General features: G+C 35.8%; 1 pseudogene; it reads left to right on the top strand.

Moving 5' to 3' along the window:
• Positions 1-7,931: 7,931 nt before the first annotated feature.
• LOC115029321 lies at positions 7,932-8,045 on the top strand (annotated as a pseudogene).
• The last annotated feature ends 8,075 nt before the right edge of the window (positions 8,046-16,120 follow it).

Raw genomic sequence — 16,120 nt, 5'->3', positions numbered from 1 at the left:
CTGTGTAGCCCTGGCTGTCCTGGCACTCACTTTGTAGACCAGGTTGGCCTTGAACTCAGAAATCCGCCTGCCTCTGCCTCCCGAGTGCTGGGATCAAAGGCGTGCGCCACCACGCCCGGCTTCAACTTTTCATTTAAACTGCATATGTATATACAGACTTACATGTGTTATATTTTGCCTTTTCTTTTTAAAAGGTAAATAGCTAATAGTATTATTCTTTTATTTTTCAGATTTCTTTACTGTTATTTTATCCTAATACATCCATTTCTTGTAGTTATTTACCTAAACCTTCCTCGTTAGAGACTGCCATCTTCTTTCTCATTTCATTGATTGGATAATTTGTACCATTAGGCCCTGCTTTACTGTTATACTATAAATCATAAATGTTCTTGAGGAAATGGTAGCATTTTTTCTTATCTGTAAATAATGAGCAGGATTGGAGAAAAAGAATGAATTAGGAGATGACTACATATCATATAAGACAGCAAAATTTGGTAAAATGGCAAATACAATAGTTTAACTTGTCAAGTGTTAAAGGTCAATAAAGCTAAGTAATAGTTGAATTAGTCAAAAAAAACAGATTTTTATTTAGGAGAATGGTATTGGGGGAAAGTGAACATAGAATTGAACTTATGTTTAAATACAATATGGATAAATAGACCCCAATAGCTAGGATTCCTGGTTAAAATAGGTACTGAGGATATTACTAAGAAGAAACATGTGTCAGGTGTGATGGCTCAGGTGACAAGGATGCTTTCTGAGAAGACTCACTACCTAAATTAATCTGTGGGATTCACATGGTGGAAGGATATAGCTAGTTCGTTATGATCTGGGAGGAGTTTAACGAGGAAACCACAATCAGAATCTAGTTCAAGAAAAACATATACACTTACCAGTTCCTTAAACAGTAAGTGGTCATGGAATCCCATCCATGTAAAAAGAGACAAAGTCCTCTATATAACACATTTGTCCTAGAGACTGATCTTTTTGCTTATTGTGTACGCATATATCCAAATATCTGTATATGCGTATATGTGTACACATGTGCCCATCTGTATGCATAAGTTTACTGAACAGTGATCCTCCACAATTCCTTTTTTTTCTTTGTTTATATTGTGTACACTAATTGACCAGTGGAAACTAGGGTTCTGACTCATTAGGTATGGTCATGGCCAGTTTCTGTACATTGGATCTGATGATCTGAACACAGTCACTTATGTCTTTGTTGCAATATTGTCTATAATAGATGACCAGTAAACTAGGGTTCTGCCTAGTTCTGACTCATTAGGTATGGTCATCCCAGTTACCATGTGTTGGTTCTGATGATCTGAGCACAGTCCTTTATGCCTTTGTTGTAATATATTTACCAATTCTGTTCTTTCCAAAGCCACTGTTCTAAATCAAGACAGTAAGAAATAATGTAAAGCGTCTAAACAAAAAGTTTAGAAGCTTCTTATTGCTCATTTATTATTGCTTCCCTTCTTATTGCTTATTTTTCCCTTGAGAGGTTTTGCTTTCACAATTGATCATTTGGCCATTTTCTTTAGCATTTATTAAGAATGCCCTACCCAAGTTTCTCTATAGCCATTTCCCATTCTCATTCTGAGTCAGGGTGTTTCCTTATTAGTGGTCACTTGGTCTTTATCTACTCTCATTACCTAAAAGTGATCACCTTATAAAATGCTATCAATATGTCTATCTTTCTGTCTGTCTAGCATCTATTTAGTCATGACCATCTGAGTTATTTTACAAGAGATCACAAAGACCAAGCTGTTAGTGAATGCCAGAAGGATCATGGTGGCATTGCTATCTTAGTCACTAATCTATTGCTGTTAAGACACCATGACCAGTCAACTCCTATTGAAAAAAAGGCTTATTAGAGTTTCAGAGGTTTGATTCATTATTAGCATGGTGGGGAACAGGATGACAGGGTACAGAGGGCACAAAGACCATGAGCTTATAGACAGCATGAAGGAAATTAGAGTTGTTAAGCATGAAGCCTTTTCTTCTTCAATGGAAGAAATTGACAGATGCTTACTGAGAAGGCTTGAGTGGCTGCTATTTAAAAACCTAGTGATAATTGCTATTTTAGATAAAGCCAGTCCTCATCTGAATAACCCCTATCCCCTACATTGTTTCTCAGTCAATAGAACCCATCCTCATTAAAGAAGTCCCATGTACTTAGCAAAAGAATTGGTTATTATGCTTTTACAAATACCTTTTTCCACAGACTCTTATTCTGAGAGTTGTTTCTCAGTCAATAGGACCCAATCATGTGGAAGAGGTCACAGGTGCGCTGTAAAGGACTTGCACTTTGTAAAGGAGTTTCAACCCAGTCATGACTTAGACTTTGTTCTGATAATTTTCATGAGAACATTTTTCCTCAAAGTTTTACAGTGTTAAATATCTAAAAAATAAGCCACTCATGGTCAAATTGAAGAAGTTTGAACCATCACAAATAAGTCTTGCTATATTGGATTTTTTTCTTGCCTTGTGTAATAAGTTTCCCTGCCAAAAGCAGACCCCGCAGAGAGAGATACCCCCAGCAGTGAGCATGGTGCAATGTGTACTGCTGCAGAGTTAACTGATTATATATATATATATATATATATATATATATATATATATATGTGTGTGTGTGTGTGTGTGTGTGTGTATAAATCCATATATCCTCTTTAAACTGATATATTAATATATTTCTTTTTAAAGAATATATTTATTATTATTATTATTTATTTTACTTATTTACATCCCAAATGTCTCCCCTCCCTTGCAGAGTTCTTCCTCTTAGCTCTCCTCCTCTTCGCCTATGAGAGTAACCCCCTCCCCAGGCATTCTCCCTCTCTGTGACATCAAGACTGAAGAACTAAGTGTATCCTCTCCCACTAACACTAGACAAGGCAGTCTTCTACCACATATGTGCCTGGGGCTTTGTACCAGCCCATGCATGCTCTTTGGTTGGTGGCATAATCTGGAAATCAATCTGCCAGTTTTTCGGAAAATTGGAAATAGAGATGATTACAATAACCAATAACCAGTAAGAATGCAGAATAGTAAAGCACAGTTCCAATGTAAGCATCCTTCATATTTTAATTGTAGTCTAAAAACAGATTTCCAACTATGGTTATGTGCTTCTGCTAGTCAAGTCTAGACTCTCCATCTCCACACAAAAGTGCAAACAAAACATAATGATAGAACTAGTTGAGTGTCTTTTATTTCAAATGTAAATTTATAAAACTTTAGAACAAGCATTTCAAACCATTATAATAGTACTTAACATGAACTTTAGATATAAACACACAATGCATTTTGATGGAGATAAAATGAATGCATAATTAAATAGTTGGTGAATCTTTGGTTTCTTTAGAACCCATTTTAGTCCTAGCTTCGAATTTTCATCATGAAATGTTGTTATGGCTAGACAGACAATTTAGTTTTCTGTTTTTAGAGCATGGCCTCCTTACAGAGTGATCTCATAGGATGGAGTGATTGGATTTATAAAGTGCTGTTTCTGGATTCCACACACTTTTTAAACAAGTTTAGGACAATAACTGGGCACTGTCATGTTACTATCATCTTTATTGAATACTCATAAAGAGAATGGCTATTCTCTGAAGTTCTAGTAAAGCCCTGACTGGAGAGCAGAAATTCTTAAATAACTTGTTTGTAACATGGCTGTATGCCTTTGTCATCTGATGTTTATCAAATAATGTGTTTAACATGCACACAGAAATTGTAACTTATATTCTACTATGCACCAAATGTTTTTAGATATATATCTGTCAGAGAAATAGAATTAGGAGCAAATAACTTTTCCAGTTATGAAATCATGCTAATTCCATATCTCACACAAAATTTGCAAACTTTTAAGATACCATTTTACAGTTTTTCTCAGCATAAAAATTGAGTAAAATTTTCTTTTGTAACAAAATATTAGAGAGTCTTTGAACCCATACCTTCTTCTTCCCATTAGACTGTCTTCCTGTGGATTCTAGGCAGTTTTATAGAAAATGTAAGAGGGCTATACCTCATCGTAATACTATAAGGAAATCCATTTTAACTCAACACTACTATTTCATAATTTCTTTGTAATATAGGAAAAGAAACCAAGAAGATAAGCACTAAGCAATAATATCTTTGTAAACTTTGTTTTTTTTTTTTTTTTTTAGTTTATAAGGGGGATAATATGGTTGGGTCTCATTTGCTCTTTTTTATCACAAAATTGGGAACACAGTATTGAAGAACAAAATTTGAGATGGCATATAAGTTAAAATTCAAAATGTTTCTGTTTTCTCCCATGGATATATGGAAAAATGCATGCTATAAAAACAAGGGAATTAGGACTTCTCTTTGTTAATGGGACATGTTTAACACCCTAATTTCAAAGGTGGTTGAAAAGAAAAAAATCAAAAATTCATTAATTCATATCATTGATACAAATGAAGAGAAGGGGAACTTCCTCCATGTGCCAAAGAATAAACAGGCAAGAAAGGAGAGAAGCCCAGACAGAGCTGTCTTTCAAACTCTTTGTAAGACACTTATATGTTCAATATTTATAATGTCATACTTCAAGGATGTAAGGCAGAAACCCAGTGTAATTAGAGGTTTTAAGAATAATAGCTTGCTGTCTGTTTTATATAATCTAAAGTGAATTTCTAATTCCCTTGATCTTATATGCAGTAGCTGAATACAAAGGGGAGGTAAAGTGTCTGAAATGTCTTGCTTATGAAGCCTTTCTAATCCCCTTTAGTTTCCAGTCTTAATCACGCAAAATAAAGTTGAGAAGTAGGGGATGTACCTCCATTCTTGGTGACTGTAATAGCCATAAGACTCCTTACCATCTAAGGAGGGTCCTAGAATATTGACTTTCTTATAAAAAAAGTATGTCAGAATGAGGTGGTAAGAAATAAGGCTAGCATTTATTATGAAAGATTAAATGATCAATAAAATATCTGCTTTAAGAAAAAGTAAGAAATTTAAGAAAAGGAGAGTATGTATTTAAGAAATAGATATGGATTTCTAAAGAAAACCATGTCCACATTTCACAATAATCATTAACTACACAATTTTGGTGGTTTCAGAAATTATAATGTTTAAAGACTTTATAATGATTTGAAAAAATTCTAGGTGCATTGGAGGTGAGTACAGACTTGTAAGATAAAACCATAAGTTCACAAGGATACAAAGAATCCTTATTGACCCCCCTTCCCAGTTTTCACTCCACAAACGCCCTCTCCCATCCTCTCTCCCCCTGCTTCTATGAGGCTGCGCCCCAACCTACACACCTACTTCTGCCTCACTGCCTAGCATTCCCCTACACTGGGACATCGAGCCTTCGTAGAAACAATGGCCTCCCTTCCCATTGATGCCAGACAAGGCCATCCTCTGCTACATATGCAGCTGGAGCCATGGGTCCCTCCATGTGTACTCCTTGGTTGGTAGTTCAGTCCATGGGAGCTCAGCGTGCACGGGGTTGGGGGAGTTGGGGTGTCTGGTTGGTTGATTTTGCTGTTCTTCCTATGTGGTTGTAAACTGGGAAGGGGGGATAACATTTGAAATGTAAATAAATAAAATAATCAACAAAAAAGATAAAAAAGACAACAAACATTGTACAAGAATATTAGCAGTAAGTTTTTAAAGTTGCCCAAACAGGAACTAACTACTATGATAGCCTCCAATGAGTGGGGGAATCAACAAACTAGACATCATAGGTGAAATATTACTCCTTGATAAAAAAAAAAAAAACGACAACCAGCAGCCTGATATTAATATTGAAAAGTGAAAAACGTCGGTCTGCATAATCAACATATCCCATGTGTCCAACCATAAGACACTGTGGGAAAGTCATTTTCTAGGGTGACTAAAAGATAAGTGATGGCCATAGAGAGAGATAGGGCATGAGGAATCAGAGACCAATGGTATTATAAAAGTGGGTTAATAACATAATATATTTTCAGAGCCCATAGAAATGTTCACCGAGAAGAGCACCTCCCATGCAAACTATGAACTTAGGTAATAACAGTCAAACATATCCATCAGTTGTGACAAATGGACCATTCAAATGGTAGATGAGCAGAATGAGGGACACAGGGAAATCGCCATACTCTTAAACTTTTCTACAAACCTAAAACTGCTTTAAAAATAAATATGCTAGTAAAGCCAAATAAGAATCCTTATTGAACTAAGATAGAATTAATTTGAGACCAGGATCATTTTCTGCATACTAGTGAAAGAGTTCATAGTTTTGTTGGTGAGATTCTAGGAAATGTAATTTAACTGTTTCCATCTTGGAAAGAACTTAATTGAAAATCAAATGGCATAAATATTGTGTATTTAGACATAATTAATTTTTAACATTATTATATAAATTATAACTTTATAGAAAGAACATTGTATCTTTGTGGGCAATCTTCAGGAACATTTCTGTTAGTTTTAGAAAATTCTCCATTCTCAGATGGTAACCAACTTCAATAAGACTAGAGTGTGAAGGGCTCTTCTCTGTTCCCAAGTACCCTTAATATTCAGGTTACTTTCTGTCTTGCCTCAGAACTATACTTTCAGTTATCATTCTCTAATTTTTCTTTTTAATTTAGTAACCTTTTATATAAAGTAAGTAGGTTTTGTTGTTGTTGTTGTTTTGGCCAGGGGGTATTAATCCCAGACTTTATGGATGTCAGAAAAATAATATCTTATGAGGTTATATTATCAATCAATATAAATTAAATTTTAAAAATGGAATGAGAGTTGGGATTTTAATACACACACACACACATATATACATATATATGAATACTTGAGTATGAGCAGAAATTGTTGAATAACAGGAGTATCACACATGAATGACAAGTCCTTTAGCAGAGTTTCACTTCCTGTTTGGATGAATCTGTATTTAGATGATATGACGCAGAAAATCATCTGTACTTACTAATAGAATAAATCTATGGTATAAATGAAATGCTTGACAGGCACCCAAATGAAGTTATAATGTATAACGGAAAGGACTAAGGGTTAAGTTGGATTCCTACTTTTAAAGATTAAAATTGAGCCGTTTTCTGTGAGCTAGAAATCGATTTCAATGACTGGTGCAATTTTTTTTCTGAAATATAAACAAAATGTAACTTTACTTTTCCCATATCTGTTTTAATTCCTTATTTAGGTGACATAGACCAACAAAGTACCTAAATAATGCTCTGCTCTTAACTTCCTTTAATATGCCAAATCGGTTTAATTACAGTTTCTATAAATAATCTATGCAAAGTACTTCCCCAGCAGAATGCACTTTTCCTTCTCTGTGTGGCAAATTTTAATACTTAAAAGCATTAGAACAGATGTTAGGTGCCTGCTAAACTTGTTTTCAGTTTTCTTTTATTTATATGTTAATGAGAATTTAATTACTTCATGAATACTTAAACAACCTGAGGGTGCCTGATATCATTAGCTTGAACATGACAAGCACCTCAAGTGACCACATGGGAAGACAAAAATTGCTTTTAGTTTACTTGAAGACAGAAAGATGAATTCATTTCACCCCCTGCTATGTTTTACCTGACACACAGAACTGGAAAAGCACAGATTCAATCTTGCTTCAACATGAGTGAAAAAAAAAAAAATCAGCCAAGCACTCAGAAGCATAAATTCTTCCTATTTGGTTTTGCTTCAATGTCTTTTAATAACTGCTCAAGCTATATTCTGCTTTAAAATCTTATTTCACTAGAAAGTGTTCTGTTGAAGTAAGTCAGTCTTTTTTAATGGTCTATAGCAATGAACTTTTTCAACACTATTTATGATTTTGAAACTCTTCTCCATTTGGACAGTTGAAAGAGTTAACTTGGACAAGTGCAGGGAAGATGTAGCTATAATAACTTCTGTAAATCTTTTCATGCAATTTTTGATAACATACTGAAAAGGTAAATTTAGTAATGTTAATTAGTTGTGCCTAGAGGCCTTGCATGTGTGGCTCCTGTGTCATGGCAGACAGGAGAAAGGCTATGTCTAAGCCCAGTGTTCTGGCTTGTGAACATATGAATGATTAATATCCTAACACTCCCTGAAAAAAAAATGAGAAAGCCATAGATGACCACCAATCTAACGCCACGCGGTACTGGATAGGGTCCCAGGAAGCAAGCTGGAGGCTAGAAGAACCCAACCTGGGATTTTGGGCCTCCAGCTAGAGTGAGTCTGAGACAGAGGAATATAGTACGGGGACACATGGGCAGGCGGGGTGAGGAACAAGACCAGGATTACCACCATTTTGGCACCAGAGAAGGAGGTAGCCTGAGACAACCATCAGTCTTGCCCCTTGCAGGCCTGAGGACATACCATGTTCAAGATGACCCCTGCCTGGTGACATAATGCACAGGAAGGGCATAGGACTCCTAAGACCGCACCTGAGATGGCCACAACTATGCAGAGACTCAAAGAATTAGTAAGAGGAGCAAATAAGTGGTAGAGAGATGGAGAAGAAAGAGAAGCAAAAGGATGTGGGTACAATGAAGAAAGGCAGAATTGGAGACTCAATATTATTGTGGAACAGACTGATTTCAGCAGCCTGTGATGTCCCGTTTCCACAGTGGGGTTCTGGCTAGTGCTGCCACCGGAAGCCACATCTGGTTCTGTGGCCTTCCAGCAGCAAGGGTTTGTTACCACCAAAGGCCAGGTCTGGGCTGTCTCCAGGGCATTTTGATGTCTGAGGGTTGTGCAGAACTTGTCCCACTCCTTACCTGGATATTTTGGGAGAGCCAGACCTAGGGCATAAAAGTAAGAGAGCTGACTCCACCCGTAGCCAGTCACAGTACTCATGAGAAATGTACCATATATTGGAGGTAAGCAGGCCCCGTGGGAGAGCTGGATTTGTCACTTGTCTTCTGTGCTGTGACATGGATGGAGAAAAAACCTTCTCCCTTCCTTCCCCACCCCTCACCTCTGGAAGCAGGTCAGAGACCTGGAGACCTGACTCTGTGGTCATGAAAGCAAGAAAACTGACCCTGTCCTCACAAGCTGCAGCACTCCCTTGGGAGAGAGTGCCATCCACTTGTCCTGGGCCACATAATAGAGCTGACTCTAGAGGCAACAAGAGTATATCAGAGAGAAAGTCCCAGCAAGGTTCCTAGATTTATAGTATAGCAGAGGCCAGGGACATTGTACTGGAAATGATTCATTTCAATGAAATTTGCAAACAAAGAAATGTGAACAAAGGGGCACTGTGGAACACATGACAACTTCCACTATATATATATATATATATATATATATATATATATGTGTGTGTGTGTGTGTGTGTGTGTGTGTGTGTGTATATATATATATATATATATATATATATATACATACACATATACATATATTTTTTTTCTGCCGTAGGGAATATTGCAAGGATGGAGGGCAGGTATGTTGGGATGGGGAGATGAGTAGGAATGGGGTGCAGGATGTGAAACTCACAAGAAACCCATAAAATGTAAAAATTTGCTAGTTTCGAGATACAGTTTTACATATGCAAATAAGGATTGCTGGTGTTCAAACACTGTCACCACAAAAATGTGCCATTTTTCTCATGCTGAATAATTTTATTTTAATTAAATTAAGAGGTTATAAAAACAGATTCAATGTCATCAGCGTTCAACCTTTCTTACTCCTCTGTCTCCAAGTGCAAGGACCAGGGACTTTTGAGCCTTATTTGCATCAGGAGCAGACTTCACCCTCCACCCTCACTCATAAATATCATTATTTTTTTCAGAAGAAAAATACTAAGGAATACAACTACACCTCTGTAGCTTTCCTTCCAGTATGGGGTCTATTGTTTGAGCTCATTTATATTTCAAAAGAGACTGTCTCCAAAACCCTTCCCTCCCTCAGAATCACTTTCAAGCCCTCAACATTTTATACTTCCATTTTCTTCCTCCTTAAGAAAATAAAAGAGGTAAATATATTCATAAAAAATGCTAGCAGTGAATAATCATATCATTGACATCCCCAACCTGTTCTGTGAGTTTCTTTTGCCTGCTGAAATGCTTATACACAATTTCTCCTATTTTGTCTGTGTCTAATAACTTTATCAAGCCTTCAGAAGCAGGAAGGAAAAATCTCTTTATATTTTACAGGTATTCAGATACAACTGGGACTAGATCTTTTCCACGTATCAACATCTTATAATATCAAGGACAATGCAGAACTCTACCTACTGGTCAGAACAATAGGAAGGGGATCATATCTTTGATCCAGTGAGGATAATAGATGTCCTGAATTTCTCAGACTTTTGTGAACAGATAAATATTTAATACCAGTTTCAGGAGCCCCAATCTTATGAAATTACTATAAAACAGGAGGCCTGCTGATAACTTACAAAGACATGCATTTTCTGTTCAAGTGCCTGGAGAGAACAAACTCCCTAAGGTGAATTTGATTGTTCTAGGGGCTTTAGCAGTAGCCCACAGAAAATGTAAGCCAGTGCAATGGACCTTTGTCCCTAACCTTCAAGAGTTTGTCCCAATCTGTTCTGTAAACTCTACCATCTTCATTTTGCTCTATATTATTTAACTAAACATTCTGGTAGAGAGCAAAGAACCTGACAAACTATTGAGAATCCAGTTGGAGGTACCAGTGAGAGTTATTAGAAAATAATTAGTAATTCTAATGAAGGGCATATGGTAATTTCAAAACTTAAATATAGAACAAAATAATATGATAAATCTTAAGAGCATTTCTCTAGAAGGTAATATAGCGTATATAGTAACAAACCACATATTTTGCTAGCTAGACTGTAGCTAGCTTTTATTAGATTGGAAAAAATATAAAAAGCATACATATGGATAATATAATTATTATAGTATTGATCAAAGAAAGAAAATACTATTAAGTTAAACAATAACTGTCTTTTATTCTGGATTTTGGGAAGCAATTGCTCTTTTAAATAAGCCAAAGTTCTTTACAAGTCACTTTTATTCTTCTTGTTTTAGGTTTTCTTTATTTTATATAAAGTCCTTCAGAGAAAATTACAAGGAATCAATCCAAATAATGGAGGATTGTCGACTCACTTTTACCAGATGACCTAGAAACATTTTGCCTGTTATAATTCTAATTGTTTTTACCCAAAGCTTTTGATTTTGCCATTATTTAAGTGAAATGTGCAAACTTGAATTGAGCATGAATGTGTCCAACTCTGTACATGATGAAGCTATCTTCTTATGAATACGTACACGGTTATCCCATAAACTCCCATCTCTTGTTTTTCTCTTCACAAAATCAATAAGTTGGGGAGCAAGGTGGTTAAAAAGCTTCACTGTGAGTAGGAAAGGTTTAAATCCTAAAGATACTGTTTTAATGGGGCATCCCAGCTTTCATGTAAGGAAGATGATACATAAGTTTTTAAAAGTATGCTTTAAGAATACCTAAGAGATGCACAGGACAGATTCCCCTTGTCTTGATAGAATAACAAAAGGGTTTTTGTGTGTCTTATAATATCACTTGATTGGTGATAACAAGCTATGCCTTATCGTTAAGTTTAAATAAATTACAACACTTAAGGCTTTAAAATTTCAGAGAATGGAAAGAAAAAAAGAGATAATTTGTAATAGACATGGTCTTAGTTAACTTCTCTCCTTGTGACAAAATTCTTAACAAAGAAACAGTTATTGAAAAAATGTATTTTGACTCATGTTTTAAGAGAATACATTGCTGCTGAAAAGAGAAAAGCATAATGGCTGCTTACATTGCATCCAAGGTCTGGGAAGAAGCAGAAAGTAGAACCTTAGAGCTGCCTTCATCCACCTGTCCCTTTCAGTCATGAAGACACTCAGCAAATACTGAGAAGGAGTTCTGGCTCTTCAGCTGAGTCTGTCTGAGAATGACCTCACAAAAAAAGCCCAGAGGGATTTTCTTAAGTATTTTTTTATTCATAATTTTATTAATTTACATTTCAAATGATATCTCCCTTCCTAGTTTCCCCTCCACAACCCCTCCCATCTCATCTCCCCTTCCCCCAAAATAGAGCCGAGAACTTGGGATGTAGTTTGATTGGTGAAATTGATAAAGCACAGACCTAGCATTCATGAGACTATGATTTAGAATCCTAATAAAGATATTGAGGGTGAGGGGCTGTTAGGGGTTAAGGGAATAAAAAAGTTAAAGATTAAAACAACAAAAAGAAAAACACTGAGTAATGCCTAAAACAAAGTCAAGGTGAAGTTGAAGAATATAAATCACAGGGAATTTAACACATTCAGTATTTCACAATCTCCTGGTTCTCACTAGTTACTGCAGAGAGAAAGCATGAAGCAGAGGCTGAAGGAAAGTCCATCCCATATACAGTCATCAAAACCAGACACTATTCTTCATGCCAACAAGTGCTTGCTGACAGGAGTTTGATATAGCTGTCTCCTGAGAGGACCTAACAAAGACTGACAAATACAGATGTGGATGCTCACAGACAACCATTGAACTGAGCACAGGGTCCCCAATGGAGGATTTAGAGAAAGGACTGAAAGAGCTGAAGGGCTTTGCAACCCCATAGGAAGAACAACAATATCAACCAACCAGGGAAACCCAAGGACTAAACCACCAACCAAAGAGTACACATAGAGGGACCCATGGCTCCAGCCACATATGTAGCACAGGATGGCCTTGTTGGGCATCAATGGGAGGAGAGACCCTTAGTCTTGTGAAGTCTCTATGCCCCAGTGTAGGGGAATGTGAAGGCGGCCAGGCAGGAGTGGGTGCGTGGGTGGGTGGGAGAACACCCTCATAGAAGCAGGGAAAGGGGGTTTCCAGAGGGGAAACCAGGAAAGGGGATAACATTTGAAGTAGAAATAAATAAAATATCAAAAACAAAAAACCAAACAAACAAAAAAGCAAAAAAAAACCACAAAAAGCAAACAACAACAACAACAACAACAAAAAACACCCTCACTCTTTCTTATGCTGCTTGAATTTTCTGCTTTGCATTCAGCGAGAGAAAAACATATTGCTTCTAGTCAGATAATCACTATTATTTTAAATTAAGGAAAAAATTTCTGATTTTGAAGATATTTTTTCCAAAACTTTATCTTTTACTTCTGTAATAGTGACACATAACCTATGGCTTACTTAGACAATTTCCCTACTACTGACATTTTCCTACTCAGCCATGAAATTGTGCTTAGAGAGAACTATAATTCATTAGAGGTGCTAATGGTCTGACAGACACTGTAGATTGCTTGTACAAATATAGGCAAATGTTTGCAAAGCTGGAAGAAGTGGTATAAACTGATATTAAGTCTTATGACCTTTTCAGCCCTGAGCTGTTTCTGTCTAAATATTCAGCTGTCCTATTTCATATATCCTGCAGAAGATACCATATTCTTTAGTATTCAGATACCATAATTCTGGACATATGTTTTCATTTTGAGCTCTAGAGCTCCATCAATGCAGTTTTTTTCCTTTCTAAAAATTAATTTCATCTAGTATTAAAAATTTTGTGCCTTGCATCACGCTGATGGTGGCAGGTGAAAAATATTTTCTTTTATTTCTCAAGATTTTGCACATGAATTTATATGCATTCTCTTTAAGCATTTTTCTACCTCATAGCAATATATGATTTAATGTATTTATTACACTCAATTGTTATTGATTTATTTTAAAAAGCTCATGTTCTGTCATTGACATGAATCATGAGATTTATAGAACAAATGTCATATTATTAGGATCTAGTATTGGCAAGGTCCACAGACTCTAGGTATACTAAGTTTTACTAAGATAAGGAGTAAAGAATTTCTTCAATTAAAAATAAAAGAAATATAAAAGTAATTTGAAATAAGATAAACCTATTTTTTCTATTAATGAATTGCCTGATGACCGAAAAGTTTGCCAATGTCACTTTCTGTGAGCATTTCTATTCATTTAAAAATTGTTTTAAGCTTCTAAGTTTTTAAAGTTGCTTAATGGACCAGTCTTACAACATAAAGTTAACAATAACAAATTATACTAAATATATGTTGAAAATTGAGATAACATCCAGATAAAATAATTTAAGTATTATTAAATAAAATTACAAGAGAAAATATAGCTCAAACAGAAGTCATATACAAGAAAGCTGAATGATTTTTAGCAACTTTTGCACTAGTTAAAGAGGCTATGGAAATGAAATTATGTTCATCTATAACTTTTAATTGGTACTTATATTCCAGTTGCTTCTGTGACATTGAGAGATGAGGAACCACTTCCAATGATTCCATTTTAAAAAGGAATATTCATATTTCCTACAGTATGCTTTTATTTCTCAAATTTTGTTGCTGTGACAAAATAACTGACATGCCATAAGAGAAAACTGTTGACTTTGAATCTTATTTTCAGCTACTTGAATCTTCGTTTCACTGAAGCTTAGTTCCTGGTGAGGCAGAACAACATGGCAGTAGGAACATGTGGCCAAGATGGCTCACTCCGTGGATATGAGCTGGAGTCTGAAACGTAACACAAACCTAAAGATCATGAGTGAAGTGACACTTTCTCCAGACGCTTCTGTGTTTTACAATTTCAGTATTTCTAATAACAACTGCCTCTCTCGGAATGGGGTGTGCTGAGTACCTTTAACACAGGACAGCGTTGAAGCAGTATTTTATACATTAAGTAAAAAATATCAATGTGTAAATATAAAGACTTACAGACAACTCAAAGTAAAGAGTATTGGACCTTCTCTGCTATTTCTATAGTATTAAAATTTAAGAATCGCTCAAAGATTCAATCCCCTGCTTGCATGTGAAATTACTACCCTACAAGACAATATTTACAGGAAATATGCCAAAAATATAGATATGGAGAAAATACAAACATAAAGAATATTTAACAAAAAATAAATGTGGGAAGAGAGGACCTATCTCTTTTTACCTTGTTCAGAATGGGTTTATAATTTCCAGAAAGGCTAAAATAAGAAAACATGTATATGTAGATTTAGGTTAGAATCTCCAACTACAGAATATAATTGTTTCTTCTAACATTCAGAGGCCTTTCACATTTTTTATTTTATTTTCAAAAAGGAACAGGAACTGATACACACACACACACACACACACACACACACAATCACAATTTCAAATTCTAAGATTCATTATAAGATTCTTCCTCTTGCTCATTCCACTTAATTCCCTCTCTGTCTATTGCTTAACCTTTGTATTTCCTACATGACCAGTGTAAAGAATAGCCACATGTCCATACAGTAATATCAAAAGCAGAATTTCAGTAGGAACTAAGATCTGAAGATGTGTAGTTACTTGACAAATGATAAGTACTCATCATAAAATTCAGTTGAACCTGGGTGGTGGTGGCACACACCTTTAATCTCAGCACTTGGGAGGCAGAAGCAGGCAGATTTCAGAGTACGAAGCCAGCCTGGTCTACAGAGCGAGTTCCAGGACAGCCAGGGCTACACAGAAAAACCCTGTCTCCAAAAACCAAAAATAAATAAATAAATAAATAAATAAATAAATAATTTGGTTGAATCTAATTGCTGTTTCTTCGTTGTTGCTGTGTTTAGGAGATTTTTATCCTAAAGATTTCAACCCCTTGCACATGAGAGATCATCTCAAAAGTTCCAAATTAATAATTTATATTTATTACTAATAATAAATAATTATAATGAATTTATAATCCTTTATTTTTTTTTACATTAATTGAGTGGAAAGATGTTTATGCCATGTCATAGTGCTGAATCTGGAAGAAAACTCCTGGGAGGCAGTACTCTTCTGTCACACAGGTACTAACTCTTGGGAGTCAGTACTCTTCTGTCACACAGTTACTAAGGATAGAACTCAGGCACATAAATAAGTGATCCTACCTGCTGTGCTATAGAAGTACTGAGCTAAATTGCTTCCTCCAATTTAATTTTCTGAGATTTTAATAATATTCTATGACAAGAGTTATATTTTAGTTAACAGACTGTACTATGCACAAAGAACTACACGCAACCAGACAATGCTGACAGCAGCTCAAATAGTCTTTATTAGGGAACAGCACAACAATTAGTTATCCACCTATAGGGTTGCAGATCCCTTTAGGTCCTTGGGTACTTTCTCTAGCTGCTCCATTGGGAGCCCTGTGATCCATCCAATAGCTGACTGTGAGCATCCACTTCTGTGTTTGTTAGGCCCCGGCATAG

Source organism: Mus caroli, chromosome 14, assembly GCF_900094665.2.
Source record: "Mus caroli chromosome 14, CAROLI_EIJ_v1.1, whole genome shotgun sequence".
NCBI lineage: Eukaryota > Metazoa > Chordata > Mammalia > Rodentia > Muridae > Mus > Mus caroli.
Note: the sequence above shows the minus strand (reverse complement) of the source record. Positions and strands in the feature narration are given on the sequence as shown.